At 33.3% G+C, this 19,318-nt stretch overlaps 1 protein-coding gene and 1 long non-coding RNA gene across 3 annotated transcripts in view; one reads left to right on the forward strand and one right to left on the reverse strand.

Annotated features, from left to right (window-relative positions):
• Positions 1–6,861, reverse strand: part of LOC124359465 — a 24,506-nt gene extending 17,645 nt beyond the window's left edge. Inside the window, exon 1 of one of the 2 annotated variants that reach the window (XM_046812225.1) lies at positions 6,711–6,861. The gene's annotated coding sequence lies outside the window, so the exon portion shown is untranslated. Of the gene's footprint in view, positions 1–3,586; positions 3,694–6,710 lie in introns of those variants that run through there. The other variant, XM_046812224.1, reaches the window with a different exon arrangement.
• LOC124359467 overlaps positions 3,755–19,318 on the forward strand; it is a 17,960-nt gene continuing 2,396 nt past the window's right edge. The window contains exons 1-2 of the long non-coding RNA XR_006922155.1: positions 3,755–3,903; positions 11,952–12,074. This is a non-coding gene — a long non-coding RNA (uncharacterized LOC124359467). The remainder of the gene's footprint in view (positions 3,904–11,951; positions 12,075–19,318) is intronic.

Here is a 19,318-nt window from a genome sequence, read left to right on the forward strand (position 1 = left end):
ATAAAAAATGCTATGATCAGTCTAATTGAAACAGTTAAAGGTAAGACAACCTTTACTAAAGAAAACTCTCAACACTCTTTTGAACAGAAGTCCTAAATTTTATAGAACAAAGATTTTGATTGCTTGAGCCATAATCTCATTATCACGAAAAAAATTACAAGAAATAGTAAAACAAATAGTGCAAAGATAGTGAGGATCACAATGGTTTCTCTAATAGGCATTTGAAAGATACTTTAACTATTTTTTTATCTCCATTAACAGTTTTAATTAATATGTGCATTACGCAGGAAAAGTTTCCCAAGGTTCTAAAAGTCACTAAAATTATTCCAATTTACATAATGGAGAAAGAGATTATTTCAATAACTATTGGCCCATTACTATCATACCTACACTTTCTAAGGTTCTAGAATTGGTTATTGGTAAACCATTGATAAATTATTTAAAACTTTAAAAAGTTAATGATTAAACTTATCAGTTTAGCTTCAGAAAAGGATTGTAAATCACACATGCATTAATTGGTGAAGTTTTAGGTTACTTTGAGGGAAGAAACCTTGCTGAGGTCACCTTCTGTGATCTCAGCAAGGCCTTTGATTTGTGTTTCTCATGATACTTCTAAACAAGTTGCAGTACTATCATGTAAAAAACCAAGTAAACAATTTTCAAATCCTACCTATATGATCATTACAGTATGTCATTTTTAACAATCTTTATTCCATTTGTCTGAATGTCTCTTGTGGTGTGCCACAGGGCTCTGTCCTTGGACCATTGCTGTTCCTGGTAATGATTAATGACCTACGTGACTATGTGCCATCGGGGGTCATTTTGTATGCTGATAACACCATTATTATCAACAAGCATTTAAGTTGCAGCTAAGAATTGGAAAATTCAGAATTTAGCTCAAAATTAGTTGGCTGCAAATCAAGTGTTGTTAAATGAAGGAAAAACAATTACTTTTATATTTGGTACAAAAGAAGAATATAATAACAATTTCCCCAAAATTTCTGGGCCTAACTCTTGACGCAATACTTTCTTGGAACCAACATATTATTGGCCTCAAAAAGAAACACTGTAAGATTATTTTTGCTCTGAAGCGCCTTAGTAGTAAATTTGATGACAAGGCTTGATGACTTTGGACTGTTTCAGACCCACATTAATTATGCACTGATTGTTTGGGTGGTGTTTCCCTGTCACAAGAAATATTTTTAGTACAAAAAAGGTTTAAGAGTCATAGCAGGAGCTGCCAAATTTGAACATTGTTGAGAATTATGTAGAGATCTCAGAGTTAATACTTTGTTTTCCCTCTGCATTACTAAATATTTGTTATATTTAAAAAAAGTACCCTAAAAAATTTTAATTATGAAATGAAATACATTCTTATGATACTAGGTTTAGTTGTCTTGTTGATGTATCATCTCATAGGTTAAACAAAAGTGTTAAAAGTCATTTGATCATGTCCGCAAGTTATTCAATAAATTTCCTTCAACTGTAGGGCAATTAAATTACGTTGTTTACGAACAGGATTGGTCCATTTTTTTCTAAACAAGCATTTTACTTAATTAGTGAATTTGTATCTGAACAATGGACTGAAGAAGACTTCTTGTCATAATTCTCAATGTTGCTTATTATTGTGACTTGCTTTATACATTTGTAATGAAATGTCTCTTTGGCCAGTAAGTATTCTATTCTATCACAAAGCTTCACATTGGGCATACTGGGAGAAACAAAAGAATGGTTTAAAGCTACCTAGTGGTTAACAACTGATGGTAGAGCTTCATCACACAAAGGAAGGTATTAGTTTACAGATATAAAATATTCCTGGGATAAAGGTACTCAAGGAATATCTGTGTAGTAAAAACAGTATACAAGGTTGAAATCTGGAAACAGTTATTGCTAAAACTGCTTGATGTATACATACACTCCTGTTTGATTCTATTAATTCTACTATGTTGTGAATTAACCACCCTGCCATGGGTGCCATCGTGACATTTTCATTGATTGTCAAGGTTTCACCATGATTTAGATAAAATAACATTTAAGGTATAAGCTACACTGACTAATCTTAAATCGGAATACAAGTTATATACAAAAAGATCTCTAGTATTTTATGACTCTTGAAAACAAAAAGATTGGGCGTTATTATCACGTCATTCTGATAAGTTCAATGAGGCATGTCCAGAAGCCCAGGTGGTTGTGGTTTTGCAATAGGGAAGAAGAGACGAGAGATGTAATTGTAAGTTAAGGTATGGGGAGGAGTGCCTGTCTTTTCTTCTTTCATTGTGCTAGAAGTAACTAGGATCAGGTGCAGCATGCAGGTGGATTGATTTGTTATAACGTTATCATCTTAAGTTAGCTGAGCACGTGAAGTACGCCAAGTCTAAAAATCTGCCTAGCTATTTATGATGATTTATAAATACATAGAGATTCGTTTACTAAAATACACTGGAATAAGTAGATTAGAAACCTACCTTAACACACTGACTGCGGTATATGCAATTTACTACTATACCAGCGGTCCTAAAGTCGGTACATGACTCGTTTAACAGTGAAGGAATTAAAGGCAAAACTGTAGTAATGCAACATTAAAATGCAGGTAAAATAATTTTAACTCCTATTTCAACCTCCACTAAAATTAGCATTGCTAACTATTAATTTATTTCTTGGGAACAGTTTCTCTGTGGATTTCACAAAATAATAAATAATAGAAAATAATTTTATAACGTGTAAATTGGCTACTGTGTTATGGAAGGATAAAAATCTTCACATTAATCCATCCAAACTTGCACATTATAGTATAAGGCAGGAATATGCCACATCATGTGTTGAGGCTTTGCTTAGATTATATGCAAAATTTCAAGTCTATAGCTCTTCTCATTAAGTTGCTATGTCACATATAAAAATTCATATGATTGTACTTAGTTTGTTATTTTGTTTTATTTATTTTGCAATTTCCTTGTTGCCAATATGATTATTCATAAGACCAATGTAAATGTTCTCTAATGCTCAGTCAAATCCCATCGAACGATATGCACCTGCATCAAACTCAACGTTTCTTGCACAGAAATAAAGCTTCATGCAAAATTTCAAGTCTATAGTTCAGTTCACTCTCAAGATATTATGGGGACAAACACATGGAAATGAAATGATTCCAGCCATTTCAATGATAGGCTTATTATAAATCATTTAATGGTAACACATTTTATATACTGGAATATTTAAATACTTGTATTTAATCAAGTTTTGTGTAATCTAGAAAAATAATTTACAGTCAAAATATATTAATTTACAACAACATTTTAATGATAATTTTAATACGCTTTTAACTAGTCTGTAATAAAGCTGATTGTTACTTAACTAAATGCAAATGTTAAGATTGAAATGTAAGACATTGTTTATTTTGTGCCTATAGAGGATTTTGAAGTATCTCTTGGTGAATAGATATTTCACAGATATTCAACAATTTATTATAATATAAATAGTGTGATTTACAGAAATATGAAACAGCGATACAGTACTGTCTTAACTACATATGTTTATTATGTATTTTTCATAACAGCTAATATGTTAATTAATTATTATTATTACTTACATTTACTTGATAAAAAGATTAATTCTGATGAATATGGCAAAATTTGGATGAAAACATGGCTACAGAACGAAATTGCTATCTTATCTTTCAGTTTATTATGTTTAAGGAGGAGTCTTGTGTTTAAATACTCTTTTGTTTATACTATCTAACTTTTGGTGAGTTAGATAGTATAATAAATTCTAGTTTTATTTGGAACCCACAAAACCATATTACTCTAAGTAAAATAAAAGAGCTTGTGTTTTATTAAAAAGTACTGTAATATATATGTTACATTTTGCTGTTGCTAATTATTAGTTACATAAGGTTTGAAGTCTCGGGTAAGTTTATTTTTATTAATATAAACCATTTCATAATAATGGATCCAATAGATTCCCAATATAATGATTTCATAACAATTGTAAACCAAAGAAATGAAAATAAAATAACTAGGAAAAAGTGAGAGCTGTAATTCTGCTTCTTATTTTATACAGTACAGTATGTTGTAAACAATTTAAATCAAAAAAATATAATTTATTTTCTACATGCTAATGCTATTACTTAAATATTTAAAATAATTTTTATTTTTATTCCTAAACAATCTTTGGTATTAATTATGAATATTCTATTAAAAATTAAAAAAATATATTTATGTACTAAACCCTGTTTGTTATCACAATTTGTTATAGTAATATAAATGTTATAATTATTAATAATACATAAAATTTATATGAATAATCTACTAATTTGGATTCAGTAATGACTTTTTTTTAATAATATCAAATTTTAACATTGAGTGTCCTATTTTGAACTTTTGTGGTCTTTCAAAAAAAGTTAAAACTTTTTACAATTAAAACATTGACTAACAATTACAGGTTTGAAAGCAGTGATGCTTCTTATTTACTCGTATACCAATTTTACAATTAATAGAAACTTATTTCAAAGTGTTATTTTGATAAATATTTAGTTATTAGAAGGAATATTTAAAAATCAGAGAAAATCTTGACAACAGATGGTGTGAGAGGCAAATACCTTCAATTCATTCAGCGCATGTAGCTGATGCAACTTCTGAAATTGATTAATCAAATGCTGTACAATTTTATACAAATTTGTATGTTGTTTTATAGGCGCTGTTACCAATTCTGAGGCTTTGTGCCGCTACTATTTAAAGTTTGTTTATTTATTTTTATTTCATTTCCAACGGATAATCCATTTAACAACTTGAATTTTTATGTAATACATAACAATAATACAACAAATAAAATATAATCTTATATATATAAAAATCTTGAGTCACGATGTATGTTGCCAATAAACTCCAAAACGACTGAACCAATTTCAATCAAATTTCACATGTATCCGTAATTTAGTCTAACTTAGAAGATAGGATAGTTATTATCTGAATTATTCGCTTATGTCGTGAATATAAACGAATAAAATGAAGAAAAGTTTTCAAAGCGCCTGCACATTATAACCTGCAATTACGAGATAGATACGTATATTAAACAGTGAAACACTATTTGAAGGCGCTAAGTTATGATGTATAATTGTCTAAACTAAATTTTTGGTTGAACTTAAAGGTTGAGTGGTAGACCACTTTGTAATAAAATACATTATGCATGTACAATACATTTTTGACATATTTTCTTGATCGTGACATCAAGGTAAAATCTACATCGGGGTTGGAAATATAATTTACTTCAACCAGAAATGCTCATACGCGGGCAAAACTTACGAAAAGCGTGCGAAGCCACGGGAAACAGCTAGTATGGTTATAATATTTTAACAACAAACATTGATATAACAATATTAACACAATAACTATAGAATTGAAGAGGGTCGATTCTTACTGGAAAAGTACAGCAAAAATATTTCAAATTAACAATGATTCACTACCACGAACCAGAAAGGTTGAACATAGATTATCTGTATGTGTGTGAGAAACCCAGTTCCAGTATTTTACAGGTTATTGTGAAAAAAGTCTACGACTCCTTTATAAAGTTGCGAATTTATGTAATCAGAATAAATACTGGAACATTAGTATAGGCTAAATACATGCTACTGGTGCTGTTGTTCTTCTGTGTCTGCAAAATTCCAATTTGTAATTCATTTGTGTTACCTCACAGCTACTCACTGTGAATTGGTTTTGCTCTCTCATATGTGGCTCAACTGCACTGCCTTTAAAAATTCACCAGCAACTAAAATCTCAGAGTCTAATCAAACAACTCTTATGACATTTTGCACAGACATTCATTGCTAATAGATGCTCATAAAGAAATTGCTTTTGACTCTAGGTTTAGGTACATATCTCACTGTTATTAAACAGTTCAATTACTGATATTTCAGCAAATAAGTTACTACTCTCTAATTAACAATCACTTTTCTCAGGAATTATATTTAAAAAAGGTTTGCCTTTTAAGGTATTTTTATACGTGATCGGGGGGGGGGGGGAGATTGTAGCACAGAACAAATCTTACTTCAATTATTGTCACTATTGTTTTGAAGGTAACTTACATAATTATTGTATTACATATAACGATATGAATTAGTTTATTAGTAAAATGGTGCATAAAATAACTACAGATAGAAATTGTTGTCATTTGCATTAATTGTGTAATATAAAATCTTCAATATTATTTTTAATTTTTAAGACATGAATGAAATAGTTTATTTTAAATCAACAACTGTCACATTGAGAAAGCATCTCTATTTAATTTACTATAGTTCTTAATAATTACAGGTATTTTGGAACCAATTTAAGTTGTTTAAGGTATGCCAAAACTCAGATTGCAGTTAGTTATTACAACATTTTAACATTATAACTATGTCTGATAAAAGACATCAAAATTTGAGCTTAATATTTTAAGTCAATAAAAGAAACCACAGCATATGAAGGTTAAGGCAGCTGTGAATTTTGTCACTATGAGTCATTTTGTTTCCAAGAAAAGTAACATTCATTATGCACACATAGCTCAGTAAGAGAAATAAACAGTAAATGTTAAACAGCTTAAAGGTTCTCTTATAAGTGGCTTTCTTAGTACATAATGTATCAAATGTAGTAGCAGTTTCAAAATCTTACTTAAAGACTAAAAATAATGTATAAGATTATAAACATGATTTTATCCAATGTGAGCAGATTGAGACTTACCTAAAATCGAAGCTACACTGCTACATAGGTGATAAAGTGATAAGTATGCCACTGATACCTGGCTTATCACTAACTCACTGATAACACTGGACAGTGAGAGAGAGAGAGCTGTGTAAGTCCCTACTCACTCCCTGCTGAGATATTTAGCACATGTTTCAGCTCTGTTTGTTTGAGTTTTAAGTAAACTCCTGACTGTAACACTGCTAACAGCAGCAGCTACTACATGGGTAACGTTAGAATGAAACAAATTCCATACTATATCTTTCTATTCTAAATAAACATAGGTCAATTTAACACTTGTTTGTTTATTTAATGATGCTGTTCTATTTCTATTCAAAAGTAAATATTGAAAAAATCTTTTATGCACTTTTGAAGCTTAAAAATCATGAATCATCTTTCTTAGAGACTACAAATTTTGTTCTCACAATGAATGTTGTGCCGTACTTAGCAGAACTGGACGTAGGGTAAAAATTATTACAAAATCGATTAATTCACATGAAATTGATTTAAAAGTCATAGATGGCAACAGGCGTTTAAAACAATCAAACAAGATAAAATAAATAACTCAAATCCAAACTCTAATGAAACTTCTTCAAACCTAAAACCTTTAATAATAATATTGTTTAATTGCCAGAAAAATGTACAACATTATTGACAAAGTCATGGTATACAGCTTATTAATACAGCTAAGACATTAAGTACAAAAAAGATCAAAAATTAAAATAGATAAAAAAGTTTACCAACAAATCGTTAATAACTAAATATTCATATTTTTGGAGCTGAAGAATTTATTTAAATTATAAGTGGATTAGAATGGAATGGACCAGAAATAGAACTGATTTTTTTAATGTCAAAGAGATATGAGCAAATCTTTCTCTCCAAAAAGTTATAAACTCTTAAAGATATAAAAAAAGTTCTCTTAGAATATGTCAATGTAGACTTAAAACAACTTTAAATTGTTTTGCTGAAACAGGCAATAAACTCTACAACTCTCTTCCTTCTCATTTTAAATCTCTTCAATTTAATTTTTTCAATAAAAGTGTAAGAAAGCTATTGACTAGTATCAGCCCACATGATATCAGTGATTATTATGCTATAATTGGATAGACACTTGTTATTAGGCCTAGGCAATGTATATCATAGATAATTGTTTATACTGAATTTGTTTCTGGCACTGCTAAACATTGTAAAGATGTTCTGGCAATAAAGAATTTTAATTTTGAATTTGACAAAGCTCTGTGAAACTCCCCACTCCACAAGAGCTTCTTCTAACCATTTACCATTACTATAAGCCAGTTGCTTGCAGATTATTAAGATACGATTGAAAGAAATTTAGATTAGTCCTTGAAAATCCGTAATGTTTTAATTTAGAAATAAGAATTTTACTATCAACACAATCAAAGGCCCTATTCAGATCATAGAAAGTAGTCTTAGCAAAGCCTTTGTTCTCAAAAGATGAGTGAACCAGTCTAAACAGTTGATCTAATGCGTTAAAAGTTGCACACTGCCAGAGGTTCAGCCACGCTACCAATAATACTTTTCAGTAAATGGTTAGACAAACTGTACATGTTCAGACTATCAGAACAGTTTGTTCCCTTCACAGTGTTTTAAAACATAATTTGCCGTTACAATTGACCACTTAAAGTGGACTAAACCATCATTAGAGCTTAAATCCATAAAATAATCAAAAGTAACTATAAATCTTAATTATAGGGATTAACATCATTATTTTTAATTTCTTCTAGCGATTAAAGAAAAAAATGTATTGAATACATCAGGCTCAATGTTACAAATATCTTGTTTAATATTTGCTTTATTAAACCAGGCAGCTTCACATTTGCTTTTACTACTTTGAATGTAATCTATATCTTTAACATATTTAGCCTTATTTATAGAGTTTTTGTATGTGTTGAAACAAAAACAAGCAAATTGTATACAAGGCGTGCTTGAAAGTAGGGTCTTTGAAAGAGACTTGAGCTAGATTTAATAGATACGATTTAAATTTGAACTTTACTTTAGAAAATGCTTGCAAAAAGTGAATGGTTATTGGCCTAACATCTGGGAAGGTTCACTTGTTGGGATCGTGGTGCCTTATCAGGAGCTTGAGATTGAATAATACAAAGTTCCGCTCTTAGCCAGTCCGGGGGCCCTCCCTACTTATAATACTCTAGTTCAAGCTTATTTGTCAATTCATATCTATTAAGTACTACCAATAAATGGTAATGTGCAATGTGAGGAAAATGGTAAACTGTCTAGGATTGGTCCATGGTTTTGACTGGATCATCATGTTACTTTCAGTGTTATCTTCTAACCGCTTCCTTAAGGAGAACTACCGAGTTTTGTTTCTCAAGGGAACAGAAATTTGATCTAGTTTAAAATTATTGATAAACCAATGTAAAATTATAATAGAAAAGATTTATGGTAGTAAATTGAGTCCATTTAATTTAAGTTAATTTGAGTACTAAGCAGCATCACTACTACAACAAACAAAATATGTTAGTTTTTGTTTGTTTGTAAAATCCATATGCCAAATTAATAATTTAATTTTAAAAGCAATTTAAAGGATGAATTTGTATTGAAATAAAGTCATTTAAAACTGAATTACACGATGTTAACTTACACTTTATATTATTTAATTTTTCCTTCCTTGTTAAATTAAATTCCTCAACAACAGAGGAGTCAACCTCAAAGATGAATAGAAGGTAGAGGAGTAAAATCACGTTAATAGCATTTTAATTCAATATAAAATACCAATACTTAGTGCAACTAAAATTATATTAATATTATTAAATGTCCTCTCGCAACATTTCTGAAAATAAATAAATCAGTCTAATATGTATCCAACTGAAGAATATATTACACTAAATAAAATCTAATAAAATCTTACTGAAAGGAGAGTTATCAGTTTTGATGTATAAGTTGTCCTGTTTACAAGTTTAATACCAAACTTGACATGTTTATTTTCTAGTATAAATTATTCTAGTGATGAAATATTAATTTTTATAATTAAAAGTCATAGCATTATACTGGCTAAGTTATCTAGGAGTTGTTTCTTGCAAATTAAGATGATATGAGGCAAAATCAATAATTTATTCAATTGTTGTCTTTATTCAAGCTGGGAAATGGCTCATCTTGAAAAATATTATGCAGCTTTAAGATAAAACCCTTTATAATACTACCTTTCTGATTACTTACTCATTGCCTAGTACCATTTTCATTGCTTGAAGCTAGTTTTCCAGTCAATGAATTAAATTGCAAAAAGCTTGCTCCATCACATTTTGAAATTTGAAACCTTTGAGTTAAAGTCTCATTTTGGGGAACAAAATAAATGACAAAGAGAAATATTATTTAAGCAGGAGTCAGTTGGACCTATGGAATTTGATTATCATATGTAACAACTGTCAGATATATTTCTGCTCATGTTTGTTGGAACATTATTATAGTAAAGTTACAAATGTTTAATTCAATATATTGTTCAATACAAAACTAACAGCTTGAAATATCCCGAAATAGCTTTTTAGATGAACTCTTACAGATTCTGAGAAAAGCTTTGTTTAAGACTGGCAGCCTCTGGAAACTGGTGGAGAGGCTATTATTTGGTATTATATCCAGTGTTGTGTGCTTGAAGATATTAATAAAAACGTGTGTGTTTTCTTTGCTTTTAGTTAATTTATTAATTTTACATTATAATAACTAATTAAACAGGGTTTGTGATGTAGCAACTATAATGTGGGTTTTAATTAATTTTTCTATTTAAATTAGCAAAGTCATTGATTATTTTCTAATTAACAAACCATATTCTTAATTAATTATGATACAGTAATTTGAATTTAATTAAAGTTCAATCTAACTAACTTGAAAACATGATTTATTCTATGTTCAGATGTTTTAAAAAAACCAAAGATACAAAGTTTTTCAATTCTTTTGATTTGAATATAAAATTCATTCACAAAAAAAAACTAAATGAAGGATTGGCTACCTTATAAAAAAAATTTCTTCTTGTAATAAAATTCATCAAAAAGTTCTTACAAAAATACTTATTAATCTTCTTTACAAATCTCGATCAAAAACTGTAGTCACTTTAAATTTACTTTACTTTAAAAAGATTAAAAATAAAATATTAAAATGGCTTGAAAATTAATTTTAAATACTTGTGAAAATTGCAAGAAATATTACAATATAAAATTTTCTCAAGAGATAAAAAAATCTAAATTTCAAAATGTCAAAAAGGTTAAAGTTCTAAAAAGTTTACAATACTCTGAAAGTCTCCTGAAATCAAACAGTTATGTTACATATTAATCAACTTTTTAAACAGGAAACATCTTATTTTAACATCTAAACATTTTCAGACTCTCAAATTACCAGAAATAATTATTTTAACTATACACTGAAATTAAAAAAAATAAAATTATGTAGTGGAATCAGATGGCTACTTACAATTGATTACAATTGGAGTTCCACCCCAAACGAGTTGCGTACTTTTTACTAGATATATACAAACTTCCCTGGTCTATCATACACTGAGCCAGTTCATCAGTTTGGGCCAGGAGTGAGAACGGGGTCAATTTTATGAAATCATTTACATCATTATCAACCTTCAGAAAGGTTCTCATCTGGCAGGTTTATATATTCTGAAAGTTTTTTCAAAAAGACATTCTACAGGCCTTGCTGAGGTTCCCTTCAGGATACTACAGTTGATAATGATACATAATCTTGATGTAAATGTTAAGTGTAAAACAATAATGTTCGCTGACGATGTAAAATTTATGATCCCCAGTACAACTCCTGTGACTAGTCAAGTAGATGAGGCTGAAAAATGGTACAGAGCCAATATACTATATTTAAACAATAATAAGACCCAGCAAATTAATTTTTCACTGTAAGATTATACACAAGATGGTACAGGTATTCCTTGTGTAAAGCTGCTTGGTGTGTTAATTGATACTAAGTTAACATGGCATCCTCAGGTTGACTGCGTTGAAGAGATTAAATAGTCATCTATCTGATAAGGCATCTTAATATTCAATGACCACTTGAAAAAGGTGTATTTTGCACTATTTCAGAGTATTTTTACCTATGGCCTCATTTCATGGTGTAATGCAAGTGGCGTGGTCACTATTCTTCTCATACAGAAGAAGGCTGTCAGTTGGAGCCGACTACAGATCATACTGTAGACCTTTGTTTGTTCGAGATAATGTTTTAACAATTGTAATAATTATGTACATATTCCTTTGCTTGCAGCATGTCAAAGTCAAACTACCGGATAACGCTAGACAATCAATAGCATGGGTATAGCACCATAAATAGCAATCAAACTTTAGACTCTTTACTACGCTAGCTAAAGTAGCCAACTCTTACGAGGCTGTGAGTATAAAACTTTTTAATAGGTTGCCTATGAGTGCTCAGCATGCTAGTTAAAAAAAATCATATCAAGTTATTTATGGTTGCTTGCTAACCCCTTTTATAAATTACATTAGTTCTTTGAGGCAGGCACAATGCATATAAATTTTCCTATATTAAGCTAACATATCTGCATTAAATAGGCTAATTATACCTTTTTTTATTGGTTCTGTAATTCTAATTTAATTGAATATCACGTTTAACTTAATATAGCCTGACTTGAGATTGCGCATGATATGTTTTACTTTGCATGGTTTGCTCTGTATGCTCATCTTCTCTAATAGCATAGGTGTATGTTTTATTGATGACAAAACTTAATACATTGTAATATGTCATATAAATCAATAAATTTTATTCTGTTCTATAACTGTCAGTGGGATCTAAACTAGATGTAGCAAAGTTTGAAGTGTGCTATCTGGGCAACCCAATGGAGGTTCATAGCATCACTAACTGCAATTCCAAGATATCAAGGCGACTGTTGTAGTGAGTTTGACATGTCCTTGACTGATAAACGCCTGTGTCACACCAACTTATGGAGAGGCTAACTTTGTCTCAGCTGAATATACTGCCTCTCATGTTTATGCTTGCAAACCCCTTTTAAGTAGTCTACTCCACAGCCAGCGGAAATGTAGCGTGTTTCTTGCTCCCCATTGTCAACTTCAACAATATCTTCATTTGTCAAATTGCTGTCAAAATCTCCTGATTTGTTACGTCAGGTAGTAGTTGATAAATTGGTTTTACATCGCGATCATCATCCTCAGAAAAGTTACACTGCTGAATGCCTAACTCAGAAGTACGCATCTGGACAGATACAAAATTAATAAAATGTTCTTGTCATTATTATAACAAGATCCTACTATGAAATAAAGCATAATAAAAATATGAAAACAAAACTTGTAAGAGCAACTTCAAAAACTAGAATACTACAATAACCTTCTGTTCCCAAAGTTGAGGTAAAACTTCCCCATTTGCTTTTGTAATACAGGGTTTGTCCGGAAAGTAATAGGACTGATTTTCTTTTGCCGAGACTGTACTTCGGAGCGTGCGCGCAACGACTGGATTCGGTAGAGGGTGTTCCTAGCTAACGAACAAGCGGCTGGTCAGTTGTCTCCGAGCACCTGAAGAGTCAGAACAGGCATTTTCAAGTGACGTGTTTTTGTGAGTGGTGCAAGCTGAAAATGCAGCGTTCGTTAGAGAAGAGGTACACGATTAGATTCAGTGTGAAACTCGGTAAATCTGCGGCAGAGACATTTGATATAATCAAGCAGGCTTACCCAGATGTTGCTTTAGCAAGAAGTGGTGTGTTTCGGTGGCACCAGGCCTTTTTGGAGGGCCGGGAAGAGGTCGCTGATGAAGACCTTGCTGGAAGACCTTCGACTTCGACAAACACCGACAATGTGACTCGTGTGCGCAAAGTTTTGAACTCAAGACTGTCGACTAAGTATTCATTTAATTGCCCAGATGTTACATTTACCGAAATCTGTCGTTCATGAAATTGTGACGGAGCATTTGAACATGCGCAAAGTGTGTGCGAAGATGGTCCCAAAAGTGCTCACTGGCGACCAGAAATTGCGGCTCACACCGTCTTTCTTGTGAATAGCTACCTGACCAAGGCCGGCATCCCAACTCTTCCACAGCCGCCCTACAGCCCAGATATGGCCCCCCCCCAGACTTTTTTTGTTTTCTTGCCTAAAAAGGCAAGCATTTTGAGACGACAGAGGAGATATAAGCAGCTTGTACCGCGGCTCTCAAGGCTATTCCGGAGAATGGCTTCTGTGACGCCTTCAATGCTTGGAAATCGCGCTGGCAGCGCTGCATCGACGCAGAAGGAGCCTATCTTGAAAGTTTTTAAAGAATTGTAACGATTTGCTCAATACATTTTTTTAATTGACTCAGTCCTATTACTTTCCGGACAAACCCTGTAGTTCCTTAGTTGGTCCTCAGGCTGTAGTAGCAATCAAACTGCACTACTGTGAAGTTGTAGTAGTCCAAATAAGCTGTCAGGTGTTGTAGTGAGGCAGGTGTCTAGAAACGTGATACCACAAGCAATTGAACACAAACCTGAGATCGCCCATTTGTGGAGGAGCTCCTTGTGCTACAAATAAAATCAGCAGTAGGCTATTACAGCAACACTGCACTTAAAAGGGTTTTGCGAGTGCAAATATGGAGTAAATTGTACCACTGAAAGAAGCTGACACCTAGCCTCCACCTCTTCTGGGGAGGCGTGACCAAGATTGTCCTTTATATCAACATCATAGACGTAACATGGGATCTCAACAGGGACTCCTGCCCCTAACCTTACCCATCCTGTCATTCAGGAAGCAAGCTCAAACATGAGGGAGTAAACTAACCCACTGAAAGAAGCTGAAACAGAGCTAGCCTCCCCCTCTTCTGGGGAGGCATGACCAAGATTGTCCTTTATATCACCATCACAGACGTAACATGGGATCTCAACAGGGACTCCTGCCCCTAACCTTACCCATCCTGTCATTCAGGAAGCAAGCTCAAACATGAGGGAGTAAACTAACCCACTGAAAGAAGCTGAAACAGAACTAGCCTCCTCCTCTTCTGGGGAGGCATGACCAAGATCGTCCTTTATATCTCCATCATAGACGTGACATGGGATCTCAACAGGGACTCCTGCCCCTAATCTTACCCATCCAGAATATCCTGTCACTCAGGAAACAAGTGCAAAGGTCCTTTTAGAACTAAGTACTCGTACAATGAGTTTCTCAGCTTTTTGTCCTATGTGAACAACAAAGTCATTATTCAACATTTTGTTATGTTTGCAGTACCAGTCATCTTAAAACCAGATATGTTACTCCAAAGTAGACAGATATACACATCTCTAATATAAAAGTTATAACCTGAAAGTCTTAATCCAACTTTTCTGTTGACACATCATAGCCACAAAGAACTCTGTAGAAATATTCCTTCCAGCAAAAGGCCAGAAGTAGGTACTTTAACAACAATTTCACATTCATCATTAATTTTTCTTCATAATAAAATGAACATATACTCTTTCTTAGTTATTTGATAAATGTATGTATACCAGGTGACAAAAACATGTAGCAACTTTTTAAGTATTTTACTTATAAAGAAACTTAGATCAATAAAATTATAGGTTAGGCTATTATAAAATTAATATGATTTTGAAAACTTGCTGTTATTATGTTACAAACAAATGCAGGTTAAGATTACATGCTTTTGTAACATATAAGGATGGTAAATGTCTGAATGGTAAAAAACAATTATTAGATTATTTTGATAAATATCAAATTCTTTCATGTAGCCAGTTTGGTTTTCGTCCAGGATACTCTACAGTTAAGGCCCTAGATATTGTTGTGACAAAGATTTTAAGGAGTTTTGAGGATCATGAACTTGTGGGAATGACCCTTTTAGACCTCAGCAAGGCCTTCGATAGAATTTCTCATGGTGTCCTTTTGAAAAAGCTTGAATATTACGGAATAAATAACGAGCAATTACAATTTTTTCAGACGTACATGGTATCGGTTGGAAATCAGATTTCATCTGCTAAGGAGGTTCTTGCTGGAGTTCCACAGGGTTCTGTCCTAGGTCCTTTGCTATTTGTACTATATACTAATGACTTGCCTGTTAATTTAGATTGTGATACCATACTGTATGCAGACGACACCTCTATCTTAGTAAATGGAAATTGTTTAAATAAAGTGCTCAATCAAACTAATAGAGTAATTAACACAGCCAATGTATGGTTTGATTCTAACTATCTTAAAATAAATGAAAGTAAAACGGAACATATAGTGTTTACTTTAAGACAAATGCAGATAGATAGTAAAATGACAAAGCCAATAAAACTCTTAGGTGTCACTATTGATCAGAAGCTTTTATGGGAGGATCATACAAACAACTTAATCTCTAAATTGGCACGTGTTTGTTTTTTATTGAGAAAGTTAAAGACCTGTGTAAGCCAAGAGTTGATGAAAATGTCATATTTTAGTTTTTTCATGCTCATTTATTGTATTCAAATATTTTGTGGGGAGGTAGTACTGGTGCGGAAAGTTTTTTTATGGCAAAAAAAGGCAATAAGAATCCTTTTTGGTTTAGGGTTTAGGGTTAGTTGCAAGGCTTATTTTTCTACTCATAATATAATGACTGTACCTTGCATTTTCATTTTTCAAAATTTAATTTATGTAAAAGAGAATATTAATGACTTCCTCTGTTTTAATGGTATCCATAGTTATCAAACAAGAAATGTAAACAACTTAGTCCTGCCTATTCCTAGACTAGAAAAATATGCAAAGAGTCATAAATATTTACAAATAAAATTTTTTAACAAACTCCCTGAATCATGGAGATTATTAGATTTTAATCCATTTAAGAGGCAGGTTTCTAGTTGGCTGTCAAGTCGTGCATTTTACTCCGTAAGAGAATTTTTAGAATATAATATTAGTGACAGTTAAATGTGGGTATTTTAAAATTTTTATGTAATGTATATTAGTATTGGTGTTTGTGTTATTTATTGCACATAATATGTTATTGTTATTGAATATGTGAACTAACCAAAAAATTACTATATTATTATTAGTATTGTTATTTGTATGTATCTTTAAATTAGCAAGCTGTGATATTTTATTGTTGGAACTGACGAAGCCTATTGTAATTTTGTATTACTTAATGGTCAATAAAGATCTTGAAATCCTGCTCTCCTTACAAAGAATCCATTCTCGATTGTTTTTCAGTATTTCGTAGTTGTTATAAGGAGGGCATCTTGTAGTGTCTCAAAAATCTCAAATAAGATTTGAACATTTCCCTTCGAGTGGCGGTATTTTTTTCTCCAAGTAGCGGGACTTTTTTACTGATTTTGTATGTTCGCAAAAGAAAATTTATATAAAATACCGTAAATTATATAATTGACATATCATATATCAATTTAAACTACATAACACACAGAATAGAATGGTAGTAATATGAAACCCTTACCTTGGATTGGTGTAAAAAACCAATGGGATGAACTCCAAAAATAAAAATTTTTTGTTTTATATTAGGCTGAGTAAATGTTCCAAAATTTAATGTTTTAACACAAATCCAAAATAGCCATTTTGTTCAAAATTTAATTCTGAACAATAATATGTATAGTTTATATGTATTATTTATAAAAACAACACACTAGTTGATGATCGAAACCTTTATGTACACGTTTTTACTGCATTTTAGTCAGTATCAGAGCCAACCACATTCTTCCTGGTTCGAGAGGCCTCCAGTAATGTTCCAAGTAAGGGAAACACTCCCTATGAATCCCAAAATTACAAGCTGGGCACCAGAAGTGACTTTTTCCCCCTTTTTTAGTGTGTCCACACAATGCACAAAGTCTGGTAAATGAGCAATCCGATTAGGAAGATCTTAACTCGGTGCAGGAGGTGGTACATTAGGTGGATGAACTGGTTGTAAGGGTTCCACTAGTGCCAGTATATCTAAATACTATATCAAATTAAAGTTCGGAATCTGGTCTTTCTAACCATACCTAATATATAGCGTTTAATTCGCGGCATAACATCGGAAATACCGGAGCAAAAGAGGCTTGCATTAATAGACGCTAGAGCGTCTCTGCCACTCGTGAACGAGATTTAATGGACGCTGCAGTGTCTTTCGGAGGGTTAAACAACCTGCCAATATAGTCTAGAGCGACATGTTCATCTGTTGAACACCACATAAAACTGTAATGTTCGTCTGGTTGCCATTATTTCCTTGAAATATTAACTTATAACAGTTCTCAAAATACAGGCTAACATGTTTATCTCACATAGTAACCAGGCTCCATACCTTACAAGTGACAATTTATAAATCAACAAATTGTACCTTCATTTACAAATTCATATTAGAATACTGTATATACTACGTCTGAAGGTGGGGGTCTCTGTGCCAGTCTTCTTTTTCTTTTTTTTTTTTCCCCCTTGGGGCGGCCTACTGCCATGCACTTAAGCCTCAAGGGCTTTTTGCGCACCCCGGAAACACCATGAGGCCTACCAGTCTACAACTTCAGCAGTTCAACAAATCACCGAAAACAACCTATCAAGTCCTCCTGGGAAAATTCACCACCCCTGTCCAAGCTACCAAAGATGGCATACCGCTCTCTTGCTATTGCAGGGCAATCAAAGAGCAGATGCTCAGCAGTCTCCTCCTGCTCATTACACCTTCCACAGAGCGGATCCTCCTGAAGGATGCCAACTCTGTGTAGATGCTTCCTCAGGTGACCATGCTCCGTAATGAGACCAATGACCTTAGAAGACATTGATCTGTTTATTGAGAGAAGGTCCGAAGCCACCTTGGAGGAAGGTGAGTGTAATACCATTCTACTCACTCTCAAACCCGGATGCAACCTCCACCTTCTACCATGCTTCGCGCGAATCCATTTCGAGACAACCCTAGAGGATTCACACCTTGGAACACCGCAGAACGGTTGAGGGCCCGTCATAATTGTTGCTGAGCCCTGGTTGGCCAGGGCATCAGCTCTTTCGTTCCCAAGAATCCCCTCATTACCAGGAACCCAACAAACGGTTACATTGTTGATTCTGGCAAGGGAGGAAACGGTCTGATAGCAATCCCAAACCAGTTTGGATTTGATTGCGCAAGAATCCAGCGCCATCAGCGCTGCCTGACTGTCCGTGAAAATGTTAATCGTCTTGCCCCTATATCGCAGACGAAGATTCTCACGAGCACATTCCATAATGGCTGCGACCTCCGCTTGAAAGACTGTCGGATACGGACCCATAGGAACCACCAGCTCCTTACATGGTCTCACTCCCAGAATTCCAACGCCTGTGCCGCTTTTTGTTTTGGAGCCGTCTGTGTACCATTCGAGCTCCGCTGGTGGAAGAGGTTTCTTCCCCTCTGACCAATCATCCCTTGAGAGTAAAATAATCCTAAAGGGTTTGTCAAAGGAAAACTTTTGTGGCATCTGATCAGAGATCATGTGCAAAACATCCTCCTGTATCAGAGTGCTAATTCTGCAGTGCCCACCGCTGCAGCCCGACCAGAGTCCCATCTGCTGAAGACAGTAGGCACTCCTCCCGGCCATAGCTCGAATGACAATGTCCAGGGGGGCGAGATTAAGACAACAGTCCAGAGCCGCGCCTGGCGCACTAGGAAAAGCCCCAGTGATAGCGAGGCAGGCCACCCGCCAGACGTGCTACCACCGTCTTGGCTTCCGTTTTTGGCCACCATACTAT

The sequence above is a fragment of the Homalodisca vitripennis genome, chromosome 4 (genome assembly GCF_021130785.1).
Source record: "Homalodisca vitripennis isolate AUS2020 chromosome 4, UT_GWSS_2.1, whole genome shotgun sequence".
In the NCBI taxonomy this organism is placed as follows: Eukaryota; Metazoa; Arthropoda; class Insecta; order Hemiptera; family Cicadellidae; genus Homalodisca; species Homalodisca vitripennis.